This window comes from Haliaeetus leucocephalus, unplaced genomic scaffold (genome assembly GCF_000737465.1).
Source record: "Haliaeetus leucocephalus isolate CR32 unplaced genomic scaffold, Haliaeetus_leucocephalus-4.0 Scaffold140, whole genome shotgun sequence".
Taxonomy (NCBI): Eukaryota; Metazoa; Chordata; class Aves; order Accipitriformes; family Accipitridae; genus Haliaeetus; species Haliaeetus leucocephalus.
The window spans coordinates 2,866,289-2,889,955 of NW_010972576.1; positions in this window are offsets into that span (position 1 = coordinate 2,866,289).

A 23,667-nucleotide genomic window follows, 5' to 3' on the forward strand; every position below is an offset into this window, starting at 1 on the left:
CATTCAGGAGACAGGGTGCTATTAGGTAGTTATATCTCAGCTGCAAGTCTTATTTTAAAGGTCAGTATAACTAGACATTAGGCACCCAGGGTAAAGTTCTTCTGACAGGTATTAATTAACTGGATTTCAGGGCTGGTGACTGAGTGCCCTTTAGCAGTTATTTCCAAACAAGTCAACGGGTCAGTGTCTTAGCAAGAAACACCCAAAGCAAGCCCTAGGTGCCAGCTTGTTTTAGGTGCCCAACTCCTGGGCTAATTGGTTCTTGGTGCTCTCAGGCAGCCTAGTAGCCCTGCATTTTAGGTGCCCAAGCCATTGTCATTCACTGGAGATATTTCCTGCAAGCTGAAAAATTCTACATCGGTTGTTACAACATCTTGGAAACCCCATGGAAGACATTGTGTGAGCTGACCTTTTGTTCAAATTTGCAATTTTAAAAAACAAAACCAACAAAAAAAAAAACCAAACTAAAACACAGGCTTCTTAACAATAAAGATTAGCATTTTCCAGTTAGCTCTATTGTCCGTCACTTCAGAAAGTTATATCAATAGTCAGAGCAATATGTAGTTCACTCCACATGCAAGTGACAAATCTTTCAAATATGAAGGTTATAAGGAAATCTGGAGTGTATAAATTCACAGAACACATTTCGCAATTTTACCACGTTTTCAGTGCTCACTTGTTGCAAAACAAGATGGTGATTAAATAAGGGACATCATCTACAGCTTCTGACCCAAAATAGATACATCTTGAATAAAAAGCTTATCATTCATTATTTGTCAATGTATCATCTCAAGACCCCATGGCCAACCACTCCTGGGGATGCTAATCCAAAGCCACAGAGAGAACATTTAATATCAGTTTCTGCTTAATTTTTCACAAAGCTTTTTGTAGTGTGTAGTGAGCAGAAACCCACAGCGCTTTCACAGACTCAGGAAATAGAAGGGGATACAATCTGAGGAGCAGAGTGGGACATGGAGAGACCTGAGCTTGGGAGCCATTCCACAGTCTGCAGAGGCATAAGTGTTCAGCAAATATGATAAATTACTTGCCAAGTTTGTGTTCAACATTTCTTAAAAGAATAATTCCTGGTGACAAGCGTGTGTTCTTCCTCTGTCTCTCTCTCCATGTATGCATATACATAAATAAACCCCTGGCAATCTCTGGTACAAGGTGGGATCAGAGAACTGATGTTACTTTTATACTAGAGGTACACAGGTAGCTAATGTACAATTTGCTTACATTTCATCAAAGATGACAGAGAAAAAATAAGAGCAAGGCACACTGATATTTAGGAAACTGATATGTAGCCAGAATGTGTCCCTGTGCTACCTGTCTACAAATCAACATGATTAATCCAACACACATAGCTGCCTGTCGTTCCCATTTTCAGTAGTCACAGATAATAGCAAGGATTCCTCTGCTCCATGTATCCCTACTCTCCTCAGCAGTAATTTGTTCAGAAAGCTACTGAACTGGCTGTATAAATATGACTTATACAGCCGGTAATAACAAAATAATATAAAACCTAGCATAAGTACACTAGTTGCAGATTTCCTACAATTCCATTAATAAAAAATGTGTTAATGTCAATACGACTTTGAGCAGGGTAAATGTTGTTGGATGTGCATACTTTATCTCTTCGCACTGTTTCTGACCTGTAGTTCACAAGCAAACTTGGGAGCAAACAACTTGTTCCACATCATAGGTCAGCACTTTGCACAGACCACCAACCATGTTTGCTTTCCCTCCCGCCTCCTGGGTGATAGCATTAATGCAGAAAATATAACTTGGTCACCTTTTCTGACAGTTGCTAGTACTTACCTCTGGCTTCTTCCACCTTTCTAGCACAGCAGTTGACAACTTCTGAGTCACAATTCTGGATCACATTGCACTGCTTTTATATTCAGTAACTTGGCAGGTATGTCACCTCCAGCATATTTTCAAAGGTGTTTAGAACCCTTTCAAGCCTCTTGTCTTTTAGTTAGAATTAAGAATGAAAAATTTTCTGTTCCAGGAAACTTTTCTGAAAGTTCTAACATTAGTTTCCGTGCTTCTTATGGACAAAAGCAAGGTATTTCAAAATTTATCACTGGGGAAGGGAAGAAGAGGAGACAATTACACTTTAAGGTTGCTTACAGCTCATAGACAAATCATCAGACCACATCTTCAGTGGACTGCCGAGGCTTAAGTATGGTCAATTGGGCAACCAGCTTTTCCAGAAGTTCAATGCTCTCCTCAATCAACCAAACACCTTAATTCTGTACCGGCTACAAGCCTAATGAAATGGCATGGTGTTATATATATAAATGCCAAATATATAAAATATAGTTTTTAAAAAAATCAGTCCTCAGAATATTGTTGTAATACAGCATATGAATTCATAGCACAACACTTTAAGAAATAGAGAAGAACCCTTGTACTGTGGTTACTGCATTCAGCTAAGGAGTGAATTTGGCCTACAGATTTAATTACTGCTTTAGAAATTGCTGTTGAAAATGACTAGATAAAACAAGCCATTAGCAATTTAAAAGCTCCAGGTTTTTATGCTTTTATGTGTGATGATTTTAAACACTTTCAAGGTTTCCTTGCTTAAAAGTTTGAAACTTAGATTTAAAGACTTTGAATCTAAAATAACCTCAGGAGAAGTATTAGAGAAAGAATTATTAATTGATCCTCAGCCCTATCAAGACTCATTTCTTTCTTCCAGTTAATTTCCCTCTTTCCCATAAGTTCTTGTTCAAAGACACTATCAAGTTACTATAGGCAAATGTTCACTCCATCATATGAATGTTGCTCACACGATACAGCCAGGAGCAGAGTTTGGCCCAGTGCTTTTAAGACTGAAGGAGAAAAGCCTCTTCCTATCTGTTCAGCATTTTCTTTATTAAATATAGGTTCCATGTAATACCTTGTGCTGAGCATTACTGTACAGCAAACACCACAAAGAGTAATGTGGTTAAGGGCAACAATCAAGCTAGGTGCAGAGAGTGAAGGAAGTGTCCTCGTTTATATTTGTTTAAGTTTTACTCACAGGACAAATCCAGGACAATGGTCATGACCAAGTTGAATAAATGATTTTGCTTTGCTTAGCCAGATACCATAAAAATTCTGAGTACTGAGGATAAGCTTCTTCCAGGAGTAGCAAGGGATGAATTTGGCTATCTTTTTTTTTTTTTTTTTTAAATGTAATCATGCACTTAATAGCTATTTTTGTATAAACATTGAAGCTACAAAAAGATATTAAAAAGCTTTTAGTTAGGAGGGGAAGAAAATTTTAATCTGAATCAAATTGTGTTTATTACTTCATTATACCACTAAATGGAAATTAGACCTTAACATTGGCTCATTTCCAACACTTTAAAGTCTATCAATAGAATACACAAGAAGAAAAAATAATGAAGCAAGGAGCCTCTGTTAATTTGACAAGTTGGCTAATATCGGCAGCATGGTTTCACTGTGATGATCCAAAATGTGTGTTTCAAAATAGTATGTCTGCCAGTTTTCAGTAACAAGGTAAATGAGATGTCTTCATGTTTCTAAAACCTGCTAAAACCACTTAATCATAAGCTAAATGTGTTATTTTACTTTTTTTCCTGTATAACAATCTTGAAAGCAAATCCTGCTTTGCTAGCTAAAAGTGGTATAAATTTCTGTGATGGGTTGACCCTGGCTGGACGCCAGGTGCCCACCAAAGCCGTTCTATCACTCCCCCATCCTCAGCTGGACAGGGGAGAGAAAAATATAACAAAAAGCTTGCGGGTCGAGATAAGGACAGGAGAGATCATTCACTAATTACCATCACGGGCAAAACAGACTCAGCTTAGGGAAAATTAGCTCACTTTTTATTACAAATCAGCCAGAGTAAGGTAAATGAGAAATAAAACAAAATCTCAGAACACCTTCCCTCCTCCCCTCCCTTCTTCCCGGGCACAACTTCACTCCCGGATTTCTCCACCAAGCCCCCCCAGCGGCACAAGGGGGACAGGGATGGGGTTTACGGTCATCACACGTTATTTTCTGCCGCTTCACCTCCTCAGGGTGAGGGCTCATCACACTCTTCCCCTGCTCCAGCGTGGGGTCCCACCCACGGGCTGCAGTTCTTCACAAACTGCTCCAGCATGGGTCCTTTCCACGGTGTGCAGTCCTTCAGGCACAGACTGCTCCAGCGTGGGTCCCCCACGGGGTCACAAGTCCTGCCAGAAAACCTGCTCCGTGGGCTCCTCTCTCCACAGATCCGCAGGTCCTGCCAGGAACCTGCTCCAGCGCAGGGTTCCCATGGGGTCACAGCCTCCTTCGGGAAACCCACCTGCTCCGGCGTGGGGTCCTCCACGGGCTGCAGGTGGATATCTGCCCCACTGTGGACCTCCCTGGACTGCAGGGGGACAGCCTGCCTCACCAGGGTCTTCACCACGGGCTGCAGGGGAATCTTCGCTCCGGCACCTGGAGCATCTCCTCCCCCTCCTTCTTCACTGACCTTGGTGTCCGCAGGCTTGTTTCTCTTACATGTTCTCACTCCTCTCTCCGGTGGCTGTTTTTTTTCCACGTCCCAACTTTTTTCCTTCTTAAAAATGTTATCACAGAGGCGTTACCACTATCGCTGATTGGCTCAGCCTTGGCCGGCGGCGGGTCCGTCTTAGAGCCGGCTGGTATGGGCTCGCTCTCTCTCGAACACAGGGGAAGCTTCCAGCAGCTTCTTACAGGAGCCACCCCTGTAACCCCCCCCACTACCAAAACCTTGCCACATAAAACCAATACAATTTCCCAGTTTGTTATGCTTTTCATTGCCCAGTCTGAGCCACTTCTTCACTCTTAGCTTTCTACTAACACCCACAGTCTACAGAATATAATTGTTTGAATTACACCAAACTGTAAAACAGCCACTAACTCCATTTATTGTGAGAGAACAGTAGAGCCCTAATGTGATCAAATTAAAGCTTCCATGAAGAGGGAAAACATTTCTACAATATAATAAAAAAAGAATGAATACTGACCAGAAAGTCTATTTCTAAGAACAATGTAGGTCTTATCCTCACAAAAATCCCAAAGAAAAGCAGTCCTCAGATCCTGTACTCTGTCAAAACCAGACTTCAGTGATGCCAGGCGCTTACAACACCTCACAAGAGTCTAACTTGAAAGGATCCTTTGATATAGCTAGCTACTGTTCTAAAAGAAATTATATGCACATTTTTGCGTAATGAATGTGATACTCTTGAATTTTTAAAATATGTGACTTTATTCTCCCTTATATCTGCATCCACCACTTAATCTAGTTTCTCATTTTGACATCTGACAAATTTAAGCTTCTGGTGGCTTTTGCTTGGCTCATGCTTGCTTAATGTCACCAGAAATAAAGTACTCATGGCAGAGTTCTGCCTAAAGAAAGAGCTCAGTGGTGGCACAAAATTACCATCTGAGCTGCAAGAATAAAGTACATTTCGGTTTTATAGAAAACATGAAAAAAAACCCCTCATCCTTCATTACCTCACTACCTTAAAAAGGATGTCAGATATGATAAGAAACTAAACTGTTCTAAGTGGTATATTTTGGTACTTATTAAAGCTATAACACAAAGCATGGCCTGCTTCTTAATATAACCTGGTTTGCTTCTTAGCAGAGCTAAGACTGCATGAAGATAGATTGGCCAGCCTGATGTGACTTGCCTTTGAAAAACCATTTCAAGGGGTACAATTTCTACAGCCACCTTTGTGCCACACGTTAATCTTCTCTACACAGTACTATGAAACAATGGACTAGTCTTCTTTTACAAGGATATAAAAATAACAAGGGCCAAATATGTTGTCACTGATACATTACAGAATCCATTTTGAACTGTATTGTTTTTGTTACAAGCCACTTGGATGTGTTTTCACTTTCAATTTATGGCTAATTCTTTAGAGAGTTCCACTTGTCTTGGATCAGTCCTTAAAAACAGGAGAAGATTTCAGGCTTGCGTATTTCTCTTCCTAGCCAATTTTCGATACCTGTGGAAACCTTCAATATATGCTACAGAATAAGCTGACATTCCAGGAGCTAAATCAAAAAGTACCTGTGTCTGCCCTTCACCTAATTAACCACCAAATCTCTTTGTTTTCTCTTAGGTAATCACATCAGTCCAAAATATCATGTGACATAAACAAGGACAGAATGTTGCAACATATTTCGATTTGAAATTCATGCCCACGTATCTGATTTGGAAATAGAAATGTGAATCTAGACTACATGTTTAACACCAAGACTTTTTTAATTTTAGAGCTGGACAAAGGCTAAAAAAAATTAATGTAAAAAGTTTTTGACGAAAACAAACCCAGAAAAATAAGAAACCACCCTGAGGGGTCTTTGCAACCATGCTAGATGTCTTTTCATAAGATTTGTGGAAGCAACACCTGGAAAACAAATTTCAAGAGAGGAAAACAAAGTAAAATTTGTCATGTATGTGGAAATTCTTGGGGGAATAAACATTCAAAGCTGGTTCACAGACAGAGTGGGAAAGCACTTGTCTGTACAGACACATACAAACATCTCTTCTTATGCAAGCAGACATTTAGAGACAGTTAAAGACTATAAAAATTTATTATTTAACCTTTGACACCATATTTAGGAATTCACTCATTCTCCCTGGCTTCCTTTTCTGTATCTCCAGAGAAGCCAGTTCCAAAGAGGTCACTGTTCCAAACACAGCAAGAGCTGTTAGAATACATGTTCTCTTGGCAAAGCTTGTTTTCCACAACTCTTAAACTCTTGTTTTGACCAACACTGCTTAATCCAGGAACACTTTCTAGCAGTAAAAGATATCCCTTAATTTTTATTAAACATTATTTTTCCATCTTCTAGATGCTGTACCACATGAACACATGGCTCAAAAATTTTGCATCCCTTATATTCAACATAAACAGGATTATGCTTAAACAATTTCAGCCTAGCACACATATACCCCTGAAGTCATACAACATCAGACTTTTAACAGCCTTGTCTGTGAAGGCTGACAGTAGTCACAGTCTGGAATTGATGTTACCAGGTCCTTGAAATAGCCCAGCCTCCAATAGTTGGAGCAGAAGTTCCAGTCCCGTAAAACTCAGATTGTCATCACACTATTCAAGCAGCCACAGGCAGGCAGGCTAAAATATGCTTTTCCACCACCAGAGAAAATTGGAGAAAAATACAAATAGGTGTCCTGGTTTCAGCTGGGATAGAGTTAACTGTCTTCCTAGTAGCTGGTACAGTGCTATGTTTTGAGTTCAATATGCGAAGAATGTTGATAACACTGATGTTTTCAGTTGTTGCTCAGTAGTGTTTAGACTATAGTCAAGGATTTTTCAGCTTCTCATGCCCAGCCAGCGAGAAAGCAGGAGGGGCACAAGAAGTTGGCACAAGACACAGCCAGGGCACCTGACCCAAACTGGCCAACAGTGTATTCCATACCATGGGACGTCCCATCTAGTTTAGGAACTGGGAAGGGGGGGCAGGGAATCGCCGCTCGGGGACTGGCTGGGTGTCGGTCGGCGGGTGGTGAGCAGTTGCCCTGCGCATCATTTGTATGTTCCAATCCTTTTATTACTACTGTTGTCATTTTATTAGTGTTATCATCATCACTATTAGTTTCTTCTTTTCTGTTCTATTAAACCGTTCTTATCTCAACCCAGGAGTTTTACTTCTTTTTCCCGATTTTCTCCCCCATCCCACTGGATGGGGGGGATTGAGTGAGCGGCTGCGTGGTGCTTAGTTGCTGGCTGGGGTTAAACCACGACAAAAGGGCATTTTGAAGACCATACAGTGCTTTTACCTTCAGCGTTTTCAATGTATACCTACTTCAGTGGATACTGGGTTCTAGTTCCTTCTTTAAAAGGAGACACCTTGCTTTTAAAAAAGGTGTTACATGGTCTTTCCAGGCTGGGAAGAATCAGTCATTGCTGCAGAAGAATGGGAAGGGTTGATAATAATAATTCCTTATTTCTACACAGCTTCCCACGCTACCTGTAGAAAGGCTTGAGGCTGTCATGAATCAGAAGTTACTCATCTTATTGGAGTTCCTGCAACAGTTCCCCATGATAATCTTAAGAAAGGTTCAACTTTGCAGATGTGGACAAGTTTAAACTTGACAAATACTGTGTTATACATAATATGATCAGGTTTGTAGAGTAATAACTTACCAATAATAGAATAGCAATAGATAAAAACGTGCAACATTGAAAAGCAAAAAAAAAAAAAAAAAAAACCACAGGTATTTTGTATGATCTTATATCTAAAAATCCTTACCTATTAAGGAGATTTTTTTCAAAGAAGAAAAGATCAGATCTGTTTCATGACAATAAATCAGAGTTTCTGTGGATGTAATATCTGACTCAAATTTATGAATTTACAACTAGAAGTAATATTATAAGTTTGGTGCATGGATGGAATTATTATGGTTAACTAAAAGCACAGAAACTCATCTCTAAGAAATTTGGCACTTCTTACAGATATTTTATTTCTGAACCAAGAATTCATTTCTTGTGAGTGAAGAGAAGAATGTGAACATAATGAGAAAAAAAAAAATCAATAGTCAGCAGAATTATTTCAAGTAACTGAGTAAGTAGCTTTTATTTTAAAAAAGGTATTTTTTTTTAAGTGTAATTCAGTTTGAGGGTTTTAACTGAACTGCAGAAGGTCAGGACTTTTATTATGGTTTCTTACAGTATCTTGCTAGAAAGTCAATAATCTTTAGTACTGACACCTATTATACTAGAGAAAAAAAGCTACCTTTCTTCATCTGTAGTTCTTACTATAATCTGTACTATTTCTTTTCAAAAAGCTTAGCTTTTAAAAAAAAAGATACATAAAGAAATCCCAGGAATCTGGTACCATTACAGAATGTTTTACAGTGTTTAAGATAGTGTCAGCACTTATTCTCTAAACCCTTGCTTTCAAAGGTTTATAACTGAGCCATAAAAATCAGTCCATTGTATAACGTCACTTATTAACTCTCATTTTAGGAGTCCGTTTCCCACCTCTTTTCCCCCTCACTAAATATCCAGAATATTTTTCTTTACCTAAGGTACAGAAATATATTTTTAGAAATACTTTTTTATGAGTCATTTTCTTCCAGTTCCTTTCCTTTCACAATTACACAGCATGACATTTTAGAGTGTAATTTAACAAACCTTTTAATATAAATGTAAGATGATCTCTCAGCTTTCAAAGACATAGATTATTAATAACTCAATAATTCTAATACATTTAATCCCCAAATCCTGAGCTTCTATTTTACCTCACCTCATTCATTATTGAGAAATAAGTCTCTTAGCTGTTGCTTCTCTTTGCTGTTGCTGCAAGCCTCAGCAGCATCCCCAACTAATTCTGTATCAGTCTGCCAACTTATATAGAAAGCTGTGAAACAGAACCACATTTTAATGAAATATTTGCAGAAATCCCACATCTTCATGCTTGCCTTTTCTCTTTATATCTCTGTGATACAGACACAGGCCATAACACTAGCCTCACATATTCTTAGCAGACTTTGGTGTTACAGTAGCACCACTGTGATCGGTACGTGATCTCCTTATATTGTGAAGAAATTTCATTAGATTTCATATGGTATCAGAAATTCTTAGCATTTCAACTCCTCAGCTACAAGTCACCAGAATGGCTGGCAGCCAGCCATAGCTACAGTAATCTCCCACATGTACGTTCCTGCACATGTAGGGTCCTGATCTTACACTATTGCCAAGCACTCAGATTCACATTATCCAGAACTCCCCAGCAACTCCCTTTGGCTACTCTGCCACAATCATCACTGCAAGGCAGAGACTGACCTGGTTGTTGCTGGCTCAGCTGGGAACAGCCCTACAGACTAGCGCTAGTAAAACTGCTGCCTGGCCTACGTCACCCCACTCTTTGCGGAAGATCTGCAAAGGATTCACTTGTCAGCAGCAGTCCATTCTGATCTTCCAAAGGAGGCAAAACAAAGTGAATAGCCCTGAAATACACAAAAAGCTGCCTGAGCTGGAGTTATTGGTGAGGCAGGGGAAAGGGTGGGAGGAGAAAAATGTTCTCATATAAATAGGTCTCACCAAAGACAGCTGCTCATGTGGTAGTCCTTGTCCACCTTCTTTTAGGTACTCTCAGGATTAGCACATCCAGATGGATATGCAGTGGCTTCAGGAACTACAAACAGAGCAGAAGATAAACATCTATCAGGTATGAGAGCAAATGACCCACGCTTTACTCTAGAATATGTTTTATTCCCCTTCTTTTTCTCACACTAGATGCTTCTCCCTGATTTATTCTAGGGGTTAAGTCCTCTGTCCAAGGATCTCTTAGACTCATCATCCTGTCCTGCTGGAAATACAGACTCCTCTCCTCCCTTGCCTTAGCAGTCCAGATGGCCATCTGCAGGAATGGAGGAGGAGCAAACTCTTAAGAGGAGCTCTTGGCCCTCATGAGAATACACAGCATTCTTCCTCCTGGTGTTAGTTTGTTCAAAAAAAGTCTGCAATGACTAAACTAACTCTTCACAGTGTTCAGCACTGGCATCCAGAGTAGGTGAGTTTCCTGTTTTGTGCAAGCTATTGAACACCTACCCTCATTTGACAGATCTGGTACGTGCATACAAATGGGTTTTGGGAAGCAGTAGGAAAGTTCCTGGTCTGACTTTTAATCCATTTTTATTCCCCATCACCCTAAGATGGCACTGTCAAATAGTAGCCAAACACTGGTAGGGATCTTTTTGACCAGCAGCAGCAAAGGATGCATATGAAAACTGACCAAAGGGGCAATGTGCAGTATCTAGAAGAGTGAAGCTTTTTCATGCGTGCTGCTGGGTGAGAGCTGCGGAGAGACCTTGTGGGTCTGAAGGAGGACATGACTGAGCATTACTACCTGTTCACTCCCATTTCTGCATTCCTGAGTGATCTAACAGAGCACTGGTCCTTTCTCAAGGACTATGTTAATGTAGGGTAATAAAAAGAATTGTATTGATTTGGCTGTCAAACACAAAGACAAACTCACTGACATTCCCCAAAATAAGGCAAAGTTCTGTTGTCCCTTTCTGTCTGAAGAGAAGGAAAACCACATTACACTTCCACACAGTGAAACTTCCTGTTTTCATTCTTTCTTATTTATTCATCTATTTACTTGCTTTCATCCATTTCTTTTCTTTTTTTTTTTTTTTTTACTGCTTTCTTCATGTTGCCTCAACTTTCTCCCCTGAGGCATGATGCTTTCAGCTGACCTGTTGAACCTAATTCTTTTCTCAGGAAAGCAATAACTAAAAGCAAGTAAAATTAGCCTGTCTACTTAGTTGTTTATGATATATTGGCACTCTCCTAGATTAAGTTCTCTTAGGAAAGGGAGATTCATGTGTCTGTATATGTCCCAATCTTTCTAAATAACTATGTGAGGAACTGACATAAAATCAAATAGACTGATTGCTTTTAGTTTCTTTACCCTCTCTCTTCATGTAATCCATTGAAGAGTTTAAGCTCCACTGGGAAGGGTATCAGATTTGTATATAGTATTTGTAATAGCACACATATGGCTCAGTGAAAAGCAGAAATAACAAGATATTCTAGACTCTCATTGCTTTTCACATAGTGTGATCTACAGAGGCTGCACAGCTTGGATTCCTTTTGTAAAAGTATCACTAACTTTCAGAGTAACCTTTGGCAGATAACGCCACCCCATTTTTCCTTAATTATGAAATGGTGGTAGTAATATTCCATAAACCACAAAGCACTTTAAGTCCTAAGTGTGGTCATTATTATCTAATTAACTTCAAATTTTGTCATTTCCCTCCCAGAAATATACACATACTAAAACAAAAAAAAAACCCAACCCAAATATGCAATACTTATGACCTTCTTCAAGGCCTTTTCCCAGTAAGTGAAAGACACCAATCCACTGGTCTTTATCATGTGGAACAAGTATTCTACATTTACAAGTCATTATCAAATGGCAGGGGAGGAATCTGAAGAAAGTTACTGGTTTCGGAAGTCCTTCGATGAGGCCATGTATTTTTATTTAACTACTTAACAGGACACAAGAGATAGTTTCCATTACATTACAGAGTAAGAATACTTGGTCTTCAATTGCATCTCCCATTCTGAGAGACTAAAATTACTTTGCTTCTATGGGAAACTGCTCAGCTATAACTGCAAGGTTACATTCTTTCTAAGAGCACAAGAAACCTGAACCTGGGCCATTCTATAAATAGATGTGTACAGTGTCATGACTGGGAAAAAGGAAAATAAAAATTGAAGCTGATGCTAAATTTTCATATTAACACTTGTGCTGAAAAATCAGAGTTCAGGATGAAATACAAATGAAAGAATTTTCTCTTAATTTTCTTATCAAGCTCAAAGGTAGTTTTACCTACAGACAAACTGCATCCACTCTTTAGAAATGCTAAAATTATAATCAATATTTCTGGATCATTTCTTAATGACAGTCACTTTTCTAAAAATAATATTATCTGGACTCTAGCACAACAGGAACTTGTTAATTATAGGCTCGAAGTACACAACAGCTGTCTGGGATACAAGAAAGCATACGAAACAACTGTTTAATTTTTGAAACATTTTCCTAATTGCAGAGAGAAGTAAAGAAACAAAGGAATCAAGTTTCAGAGCTAAAATTTTCCTGCACTAATATCAATAGACGTCTTTCTTTTAGCAAGTCAACAACCAAAGAAGCTGGTTCTGTTCTGAACCATCTGCTTTATTGTATTTAAAATTACCTATAATGATTATATGAATTTGAACATTTAACATTTCTGGCTACTTGAGAGAAAAATGCGATTTCATAGCCCAACTTTTCATTTATAATTTGGCTCATGCACTCACAAGGGAGAGAACAGTTGCTCTGTAGCAGTTGTTCAGGTCCCTAGTCATAAAGTTAGTCAAGATTTTGGAAAATTACATAGAAGAGTTTCAGGATTGCTTCAGCCTACACTGAATTGCCAATAGTGCCAAATGAACATACAAGTAGCCACAAATGAGACAATTTTGTCCCCTTTGCCAGGGAAATGACTCAGGGCCAATGCCCAATTCAATCAGATAAACTACATTTATGGTAACCATCATTAGGGACTTTCTGTAAGCAAATAACGTGACTTTCAACTACTTCTACAGAGAAATCATTACTTTGAAGTCCAGCCAAGTCCAAAGCTATGTCTGAAAACAATATCAGGCATTACATGTGAGTCTTCCTTGTCTTCATTTTCTTGATTTCCATTTTTCTTTGTTTCCTTCTCATCCTCTCTGCTCTAAATATCACCAAACACAACAAGGGAAAGAAAGTAGTTGAATAAAGGACACTATCAAAAGAAACCTATTCAAGTGCATTGGCAGGAACAATGTAAGTAAAGTAATTACTAGCCATTTTGTTCCCAATTTTTAATTCCAGCAATCCTAGAAGTACACCAAATCGATAAACTTTTTTCTTTTTTTAATTGTAATGTCCCTGTGAACATCTTTGGTTTCAACTTTTGCTCTGAGTAATGTAGTTAAATAAATGATTGGTTAGGTGTCCTAACATTTCTTTGGATCTGACCAAAGGTATTCTTACTTTGAAGTCTATGATGAGTTTGATGAGGCGCTACTGAAGATTAATAAATTTACTGTGAAAAAAGGAAGTGAACCACAGCACAAGGGGGTTTGCTGCATGGATGTATTGCTATTCAGTAACTTATTTATTCGCTGGTTTAACAAATTTTGCTGGTGAGTCAAAAGAAGGTAGAAGGTACTTTGAGCACTAATAAAAGCCTGCTAAGAATACCCATCGATTATGACTAGTTATTTGTTGAGAGTCTGAGGGAGGTTTGGTGCAGGAGTTGATGCAATCAGGCAACTGTTGCTTGAGAAACTTTCTCATCAACTCAGGACAGGGGTCTTCTATGAAATACTGCCAGCTTTTTGTATAGGGGGAAATTGCTGTGCATGCATACATGCTATATATCATTCCCATATTTTTCACATTTTTATGATTACATTTAAATTTCCTGTTAAAGGTTTCCTTGTCTTTATATGATTAGAGTGTATTTCCAAGTGAGGAAGTTTTTTCTGCTGCGAGGAGGTTACAGAGTACGGTTACTTTTGCTGGGATTGTGAGGTACAAGGCAGTTTATTTATTGATTAGGAGCCAGATTAAACATGTTGAACTAGGGAACTAGGGGTCTTTTTCTGTTTCTCTGTGGCAAAAGAGCTATATATATATATGAGCTTTTCTCATAAAATATTTATTGGTAGAATGTTGTGGATATTATATTTATTACAAAATAGTACTACAATACAGTAGTGGATCTATGATATTTTTTGACCGAAGAGAAGATAATGACTAGAGAAAATATATCCATTGCCCATTTTAAAGTGCTTAAGCACTGTTTTAGAAAAACATTATGATCTTTACCCTAATATGCTGCACAGTACAAACATGCAAAGGAGTTATAAAACTTCTCTGGATTAGCAGCTAAGGGGATCCCTTAATGGTGTGTTGACAGCACAGATGTCACTACAACATCCACTTCTTGTGGCAATGAAATATAAGTGAAGAGTTGATGGCAGAGGTGTGCCAGAGTGCCACTTCACTCTAACTGACTTCTAGCCTGTGTAATGACACTTCAGATACACTTAGAGACTGACATAATTTATTACAATGCTACTAAAATGAGGCTAACAGAAGGTTGGAATGAAACCTTTGTCCTCAGTTGCATAAAGTCAAAATGCATTGAAGCTGTTTCTGAATGTATTTTAAGATTTTTGTAATACAAACACAGTGAAACTGAGTTAAAAATCTAAGAACTTCTCAGAACTTTTACCAAAATAGCATTACTTGAACTTTTTGCTTCAAACATCATGTTAAAGGTATCCAGTGCACATAAGAAAGAATTAGGATAGTGATGAACACGTAATCTAAGTGCAGGAAGAGAGAGGAAGCTAACCAACACAGATGAATCTAGAAGATTAATAGGTTGTTTCCTCACTATATTTTTGTAATCTGCTAATATATCATAACACCCAATTGTCTCAGGGAGGTTACTATTTCCTATCTCATCTAAAAGGAGCAGAAGTAGAGAGCCACTTGAAAATGTTGCTTATAAAAATGAATTATATTTCTCTTTCAGGGATCTTGTCAGTGCTTTTACAAATTGTTAATTTCCTACTGCATATTTTCACATTTGATACACAATTATTATTTACAAGCAGTGTGCATTCATTAGCTTTATGAAACTGATAGTTATTATGCACGAGTTGCTCCCTGTCCCCCAGGACTGAAATGAAAGTGAGATACTGCATCTCTAAAGGCTTCCCTAAAAGGAACATTCATAAGTAAATAGCATAACTAAACATTTGGTAAATTGGCACTAATGTATACTGAATCATGTCTTACCTAATTTGAAGAAAATCTTAGCAAAATTTGAAAGAAAGGATGACTCAGCCCCTTAATTTCCAGTGTCAGCCTAGAAAAACTAGATGTAGTGATGAGTTTGCTCAGAATTATTGGAGACTTGTTGACACCAGAAGTTCTTCTCATATTGCTCTTACGGTTACTAACATATTTCTTTTTATCAAAGTAACATGTTTCTCAGAGTTCTATCAACTTTGAAAGTTTCTGACCAGAAAGTTTTCTGAGGAGAGGAATATAGAGAGATCTAAATAAGAAACCTGACTGTTTCCACACAGAATACATATTTTGACATGAATCTTTAATGAAAATAACTCATTATTTCCATCATTGAGCAAAAATAAATGTGAGCTATCACAAAAATTTTACAGCCACTTCTCCCACTGAATGGCCTTGTGATGACTGAGCAGGTAGTTAAAAATAAAACCTTGTAGAACAGTTGTCAATAAAATCACTGCTAGCACCCTCTTTACAGGTACCAGGAAATAGTTTCATGTAACATGATTTAGTTTATATCTTAAAAAACAATATTCTCCCATTCCAGCTAAGATAAGTCACTACAGTCTGAGGAAACTTGTATTACTTGCATGAATCAAACCTGGCTTCTAACTTTCAAAACTTCTTTTACATATTTTTCCATTTCCCTTAGCTTATGTTCAGCTATTGCAGCACAGGAATATATTTGCTGAGGTAATATGAATCTTGAAAGCCAGGACTAGTACCTCCCTCAGAAGGTTTAAGAGAAAAAGTGATTTAACTGTGTTTTTAGAATCTGCACAGATGACTTAAAGTAGGGGAAACAGACTGTTTCTGACTGCTCCGTTAAATTAGCAATTTTAATTAGGTGTACTAACCTGTTTCTCTTATGAGGAATGTCTCCTATCCTCAAAACTGAACAGCATGAACAAGACAGGCAGGAATATTTGTCTAGCAGACCTTGAGAGCATCTGTCAGCTCCCTGTCACATTCAAGCAACTACCAGCCATATCTCCTAGCCTACATTCTCCTGTGCCAGAAAGGAAACGAATGCAAGGGTTTGATGCAATGTAGAGCATACCCTAGTTAAGTTCCTGGTCCTGATAAACAGTGAGTGTGGATTTGTAAGTCATTCACAGATGTCCTGAAATCTATATAAAGCCTTTTCCTGCTTTCATTTTCTTTCTGAAGTCTTTGCCTTACTCTTAGTGTAACACTCAGCCTCATAAATATTAATTACTTAGTATCATGGGCACTTAGTAACTCATTAATGATCACAATACAACCACACTCAACAATGCAGTGAAAGAGAAGAAGCAAAACAAATTCAGCATACAAATACAGCATACAAATAAACACATTATTTAAAAAAAAAAAAACAACACCCAAAAAAACACAAAACAAAGCAAAAAAAAGAACCCAAGATAGAATTGAACCAATTACACACACAAAGAAAACTAATTAAAAAGATCAGTCCAAAAGCAAGCAATACATCCAGATAAACTGGGTACTGATAAATCAGTTGCACAGATTAGCAACTGAATGGGTTGACAACCAACCCTTATTGTACAAAATAACGTTCTAGAGCTAGTATTGTTAATCTTATTTCTAATGCTTCAATTACGCACAAGCAGTATTAAAACTTATGCTTACATTAGTGACATACCCAGTCACACAGGGAGAAGGCCATGTTAGCTGACCCATTCCTACAGCACTCATTATGTCCCTAGTCACCAGCCATACCGTGTAGCAATGGTAGGGATGTCATGCGCCTGCACACTGCCTGATGGGTGGCTGGAAGAGGGTACACATGCTCATGATGCTAGAAAACTGTCTCTGACCCCTGGAGACACTCTTACAGATGTAGACCAGGGTCCATACACACAGCTTCTCTGCCTCAAGCTCAAGGCTATAGCAAGCTCTTCTCTCGTCCCATCAGCAGTCAGTGATGCTATCAGGTGTCCCGCAGGATCTTAAAAAGATTTTCAGCCAAACATCTGCCATGGACTGTGATTCTGGTCTAGGTATCTCATCAGTCAGTTAAGTAATTCGTCATTCATGTCACTGTGATTTTATATAGCCATCCTCAGTGCCTACCTAGCAAACTATACCCTTCTGCTATTAGTTTCAACCAACCACCTTTAAGATCTACAGCTTTTTTGTTACACCAAAACTGTACAGTTCCTTTCAGTTCTATTACCATCATTTTAAAGCTATGGTTTACACATTTGTCTCTGGCAGACTTGGGCATTAAGGGGTGTCTAAGCAGCTTCTTTCACACAAACATCTTGAGTACTGTGGGCAGTCCTGCACCTCAAGAAAAACATCATGGAGATAGAAGGGTACAGACAATGAGTAATTATCTTACAGGGAGAGATGAAAAAGGCTGGGATTCTTCCATCCGGAGAGAAGGATGATGGGGCATGCTTGAGGGTCTGTAAAATCACAAGGGTGAATGAACACAGAACTATTTATTCAACAAGTCCACAACAGAACCAGCCAGCAGGCAATGAATTTATTAGATCTGTTAAAAACAGTTAAAAGAAAAGATGTCTGTACACAGCAGCAAGTGAACTTCTGAAATCTATTGCCCCAGGAGGCTCTTGGAGGCAGGAGATTAAAAAAAAAAAAAGACAAATTTAAAGACAACAGGTCCATAAACAGGTACTAAAGTGAATTAAAAAAATTATATACCTTCTAATACCCTTATCTAATAATTGTGGATTTATAATTTCTACAAGTTCTTGCCATTCTTATTCTGTTCTTATAAGTTTTTATAAGGTTTTCAAGACCTGAGTAACCTGGTCTCACCTCATAGCTGAGACTGGTCTGAGTAGGAGGTTGCACGAGGTAGGAGGTTGCATGAGGACGGCTCAGTGAGGTCCCTTCCAGTCTGAAATATCCTATGAACTTATGATTGCAATAAGTTTAAGAATTCAGGAAAAATAAAATTGATAGCCTTCTAGTGCCTGTAATCTCTTCAGCAGAAAGGCCTCATCCTTGGGAAAAGTACAGCTATATTGAAAGGCAGAAAATTAAAATTCTGCTACAATATTTAGCACATATTAAAGTTAACGGGGCATATTTTGAAACAGCTTAAAGTCCATTCATCCCCATTGTTATAGTTAAAATGGGTAGAGTTGTAACTTTGTGAGATTTCAGGTGCCTACCTGGAGGGCAAATCTTAGCCCACAGAATTGTTCCCTTTTTCATTTGGAAGGAAAACAGTTGAGCTTGCTTGCTTAACAATAGCTTCATTAATAAAGCTCCAAAGCGAGAAACTTGCTTGTGCACTGATCCAAGGGTAATGTAAATGGAGAAACCAGGCCATCCATGTAATAAAACTCTCTTTCACATATTGTGTGAGCAGGATTCATAAAGGTCTATCACACTTGTTTTCCAGTGAAAGGATAAGATAATTCTGCTTTGCCTCATACTTGCTTTTTCTCTCCCTGCTCATCTAGATGTTAAAGAGGAAAGTTAAAGCAGCATGTTTTATTTTTTTAATTTTTCATGAATTAATTGCCAAGTAAAATATAAAATCCCTATAAATTATTTCACCTTTGGCCAATCAATGATTGTCATTATAATTATCATGGAAAATGATATCATGATTGTTAAGTTAAAACTTTCTTACAACATAGCTGTAACCAATATTGCAATGGCCATAATAATTAAATCCTTCCAATTCAGTTACAAATTTTAATGAAAAATCTATAGGAAAGCTAGACAGGATAATTTTGGCTCTCTTAGAATTAAAAACTAATCAAAAGAGATAGTTCTCTGAAAAAATATATCTTAAGTAGACTATTAAATTTACGTTTTAAAATAAATTGGATAACTTGCATCCAGACACAGAGCTATATTCCCATGTTCAGTCATAAAAAAAAAAAAACCAAAAAAAACCAAACATGTAACAGCCTAAATATCACTGAAAGTGAACAAGAATCCACTTCCTTTCCCTATTTTGACAATGCTTTTTGCTATACTGGCACTTTACATTTGAAATGTACAACTTGTGAAAAAACTACAGACAATTCACGTAACAAAAAACAAGCCAGCATACATCAGTAGCCTGCTTTTTTTTTGTCAAACTAAATAACTCAAGCTGTTTCACTTCCTATATTATTCACAATAATAATTACTATAGTTTACTGACACACATGAAACTCTTGACTCTGTGTAACAGCAACCTTTTAAAAAGTTCCAAATATAGGCATTGTAGAGTTAGCAGTTAGCATTTCCAGTTGTTCCTCTGCTTACAACCCCTGCACCAGAGGAAGCAAAAGCCCATGGAAAAATTACAGATGCATACTCATCATTATTAACAACTTATCCTCTTGGCAAACTTAACTTGTGTTCCAGAGACCACCATGCATGAGGACTTTACAAGGAACAATGATACTCAAAATCACAGCTATAATAAATGAAGAAATAGTAGATAAGTCATATGTATTTTTATCTAACACATATAGTGTTGCACTATTGACCTAGTTTGATGATCTTTCACCCATAATGCTGTAAACTTGGCAGTGTTGGCAGACAAGTGCAGGGAAAGGTACACAAACCTGCAGGGAAAGCCAAAAAATGGCCTCTCTGATTCTCTTAATTTCAGATAAATCGGCTGTGTTTCTGCTTCTTATTCTAGATTTTGTTTGCTTGGGGGCTTCCTGACCTCATAGTAGGAATTTCTAAAATCTGAAAGAGGTTCTAGAAAAATCCAAAGCTGCTCTCCTTTCTTTCCAAGCCCGCTCAGGTACCCTCACATATGGATTTGACCATTGATATTGCCACCTTCAGTTTGAAAAATGGCATCCCACACCTACCTTACAGTAAAATGACAGAAAATGACCTGCATATTATCAGTTTAAATGGTTTTACTGAACTCAGTAGTTACAGCATCTGTCAATAGTCATATTGCTGACAAGGACTCGGTAGTACAACATGTGTCTCATGAGGAATGAAGGGGGAAAGATTTGATTTTCCCCTTCTTTGCCTGAGTCTTTAACAAAAGCTAGATTTCATCCTAATGCTATGCAGCAGCCCACAGTTTACTCCATAGACACAAGAAACTTCACATTATTCAGCTAATTTCTACTTAGCTCAAATATGAGTCAGGGTGAAAGCAATACTGGATGATAGACAGCAAACGATGGATTCTCTCAAATCCAAAATATAATATCTCAAATAGTCTTTGATTTTGAATACCAGCACCTGTCCTTGCCGTGTCAATAGTTTGATCTAAAAGGCTCATGACTGAAACATTCATATTAACCATTTTATTTCCACTGGGAGGGAGTCACAAGCTGGTGGTGAAACTTGGTGTATTTCCATTGATTTTAATGGAGCTATGCCAGCTGGCACCACCTAAAAATTTCATGCTTTATCTCAAATTCCATACTTCATATGGCTTAATTCACAAACAAAATAAAACTTTGTGGGAAGAGGCCATGCCTCTCTGCTGCATTCTCTCATTACTAACACTTACTGAAGATTAGATTTTAGAATTCATGACCTGCTTAGTACTTCAGAAAGAAACAAAGCTAAAACAGTAATGAAAAAAAAAAAAAAAAAAGCTAGTTTTATTACCTGGCTTGTGTGTGTACTGCATGTTCAGCATCTTGGCTTCTTAGTCCAAAAGTACAGAAATAAACAGATGGCAAATAAAATTCTTAAAGCATCTTTGAAATACTATTGCTACATACAAAAAAGATATACTTCCCAAGGTGACCTACATGATAAAACGTTAAAGAGTGAAGAAATAACTTGAAAGAACCTGTAACTAAGCTCTCAAAGTATAGCAGCCTAAATTTTACACTTCATATTTAGATAATCTCCAAATCTGTAGGATCAGTTTGACCTAAATATTTTGACTGGACTGTAATTTCTGTTGTTTAATGAGGTAGAGAAATCTGGTCTCTGTGTGTGTATTTTTTCCATGTCTTTTTTTTCCAGTTATGACTATTCATGAAAAATTCATTACTATGGAAAGCCTTTATATTTGAGACAGATCTTATATCCATATCTAAGAGGAATTTAAATTCCACAGCACTGAAACATCAAATTTTACTTGCTTGCTCCCTTTAATGAAATCTATATCTCTGACTTAGTTTCCTAAATTCAATTTAAGAAGTACAGGGACACACTGGAGTCTTAAAACCACAAAAATCATAGAGTACAACTGGAAGCCAAACCCATATAATGTTTCTAAAGTAAGCAGACAAGACAGTGAGAAAGATATTCTGTAGCCTAGAACATGGGCTACAGGGAGAGAAAAATCTCAGGCCATATTCTGACTACTTGAAGTAAAATCCATGCACAGCCTTTGAAGTCAGCATTCTTGTCTAAGGCCATACCCTCCAATACAGCAAACACCCAATCTTAAGGATGCAGTTACACTTGCATTTGCTGCATCTTTTCTTTTCCCCTGTATCTTCTCTCCATTCCTTCTGCTTTTCCCTCTTCCCCTTCCACACACACTTAGGAACTCAGGCTACAAGGCAGTGGTCCTTTAAGGCCACTTCCACCAAGTTAAAAAGATACAGAGCTGGTACATATCCAGATATACATCTGATACACAGGTAGTACAGAATTCTTCAGCGTCCAGTCCACAAGTTGTAATACACCCCTCAATGGACAAAACATGCCTCAGCTTCTGATCACAGATTAGGGCCTTTAATATAAAAGATCAAAAGCCCTTAAAATGAAAACATGCCAGAGAAGAAAGCCTGCAGCGATTAAGGATACCACCTACATCCTGAGTTCCTGTAATAGAATGGAACTTTTTGGTGAAAATACTCAGAGCATCCCTGAAACAAGATCATATAAACCACTACAGAGTAAAACAGCCTGGCATAAGGGAAAATTATTTCTTTTCCCTAAATCTGGCTATAGGTTTAATCTGGGCAGCGAATTAGAGACTGCCACACCAACCAGCTACAGGAGACTAAAGGGTTTCTCAGTGCGACTGGAACGACAGGCTTTCTGTGGCATCTGTCCTTGCCAATCCCTCGTGTAGCTCCACTCTTTCAGAGGAAAGCAGTGCAAGCCCTTACCCCAGCCACCACCCCAGCACTTCTCCCCAAAACAAATCACATATCGAAGGAGAGGATGTTCTCTCTAGCAGGGTCAGAAACCTTTAAAGACAGCGGTAATTGAATGCAACCCTGATATGGAGCAAGAAAATAAAAAAAGTGATCATATCTCCTTTCAGTTTCTGTTTGGTACTTATATACAGGGTCTGGAGCAAGTTACACTCTCCCTTCCAAACTACCTGACAATGAAGAAAGAGAAAAGGAGGGAATAAAAAACACTGATTTCTCAATGTGCCATTACAGTCAAGAAATATCCATCTAAAATGCCATCTCCTCCAGAATAATATGCACAGCGCTGATCACTGTTTCAAAAAAAATTATAAAGAACTGGCAGAGGTTCAGAAAAGGGAGTTCAAATCTCAGAGAAAGGATCAAAAGATGGAAAAATGCTCAAAAAGGCTGGAACTGTTTTACTTAAAAAGGTGATAGAAAAGGTTACTCTTTCTTATCTTGTATACCCATCACAATAAAAAAAACTATGGACTGATAGTCTGGAAATGGTTGGTAGCTCCTGATCTCCATTTCTTGTTATAAGTGGACAGGAAAAAATTCATTCAAGAGTGGTAAATTAATCATAAATACTTTTTCTTGAACACAGCAGAATAGAAGTCACTGTTCCTGAAAGCTACTGAGGCCAAAAATCTCAGAGATCCAAAAAGAACATATGCATCTGATGAAAATCCTGAATTCTTACAAGTATCAATAACTTTTGTTTTGGAATATGTATAAAACTTCAGGACTAAGGATAAAAGCTTTGTACCCAGCAGAAATCAGTTTAAAACCTAGAGGAATAGAAAGGGAAAAAACCATTATAAATTGAGATGAACCGAACCAGAAATTCTCACACTTTTTTTTCCCTGTAGCTACAGATACAGTAAACAATATCCTTCCTAAATTCAGAATGAAAATACTGGACTAGGCAGACCTCTGGTCTAGTCCAGTATGGCAATTCCTAAAACAAATGAGATTAAAATTATCTAGAAAATAAGAGTGACATTACATTTTTCAACAGAAATAGATCAATAGAAACAATGGTATCTTACAAGTAATCCTACTGCTTAAATATCCAAGTAAACTGAATGCTATTATTTATGTGACGTTTAATTTTTTTTATTAAGCAATAATTTTTATGTGATTTTATTCTTACACTTTCAGGTCTGATTTCTTTTTTTTTTTTTTTTTTTGCATTTGAGTTCAACCATGCGTCACATACTCTATCTTT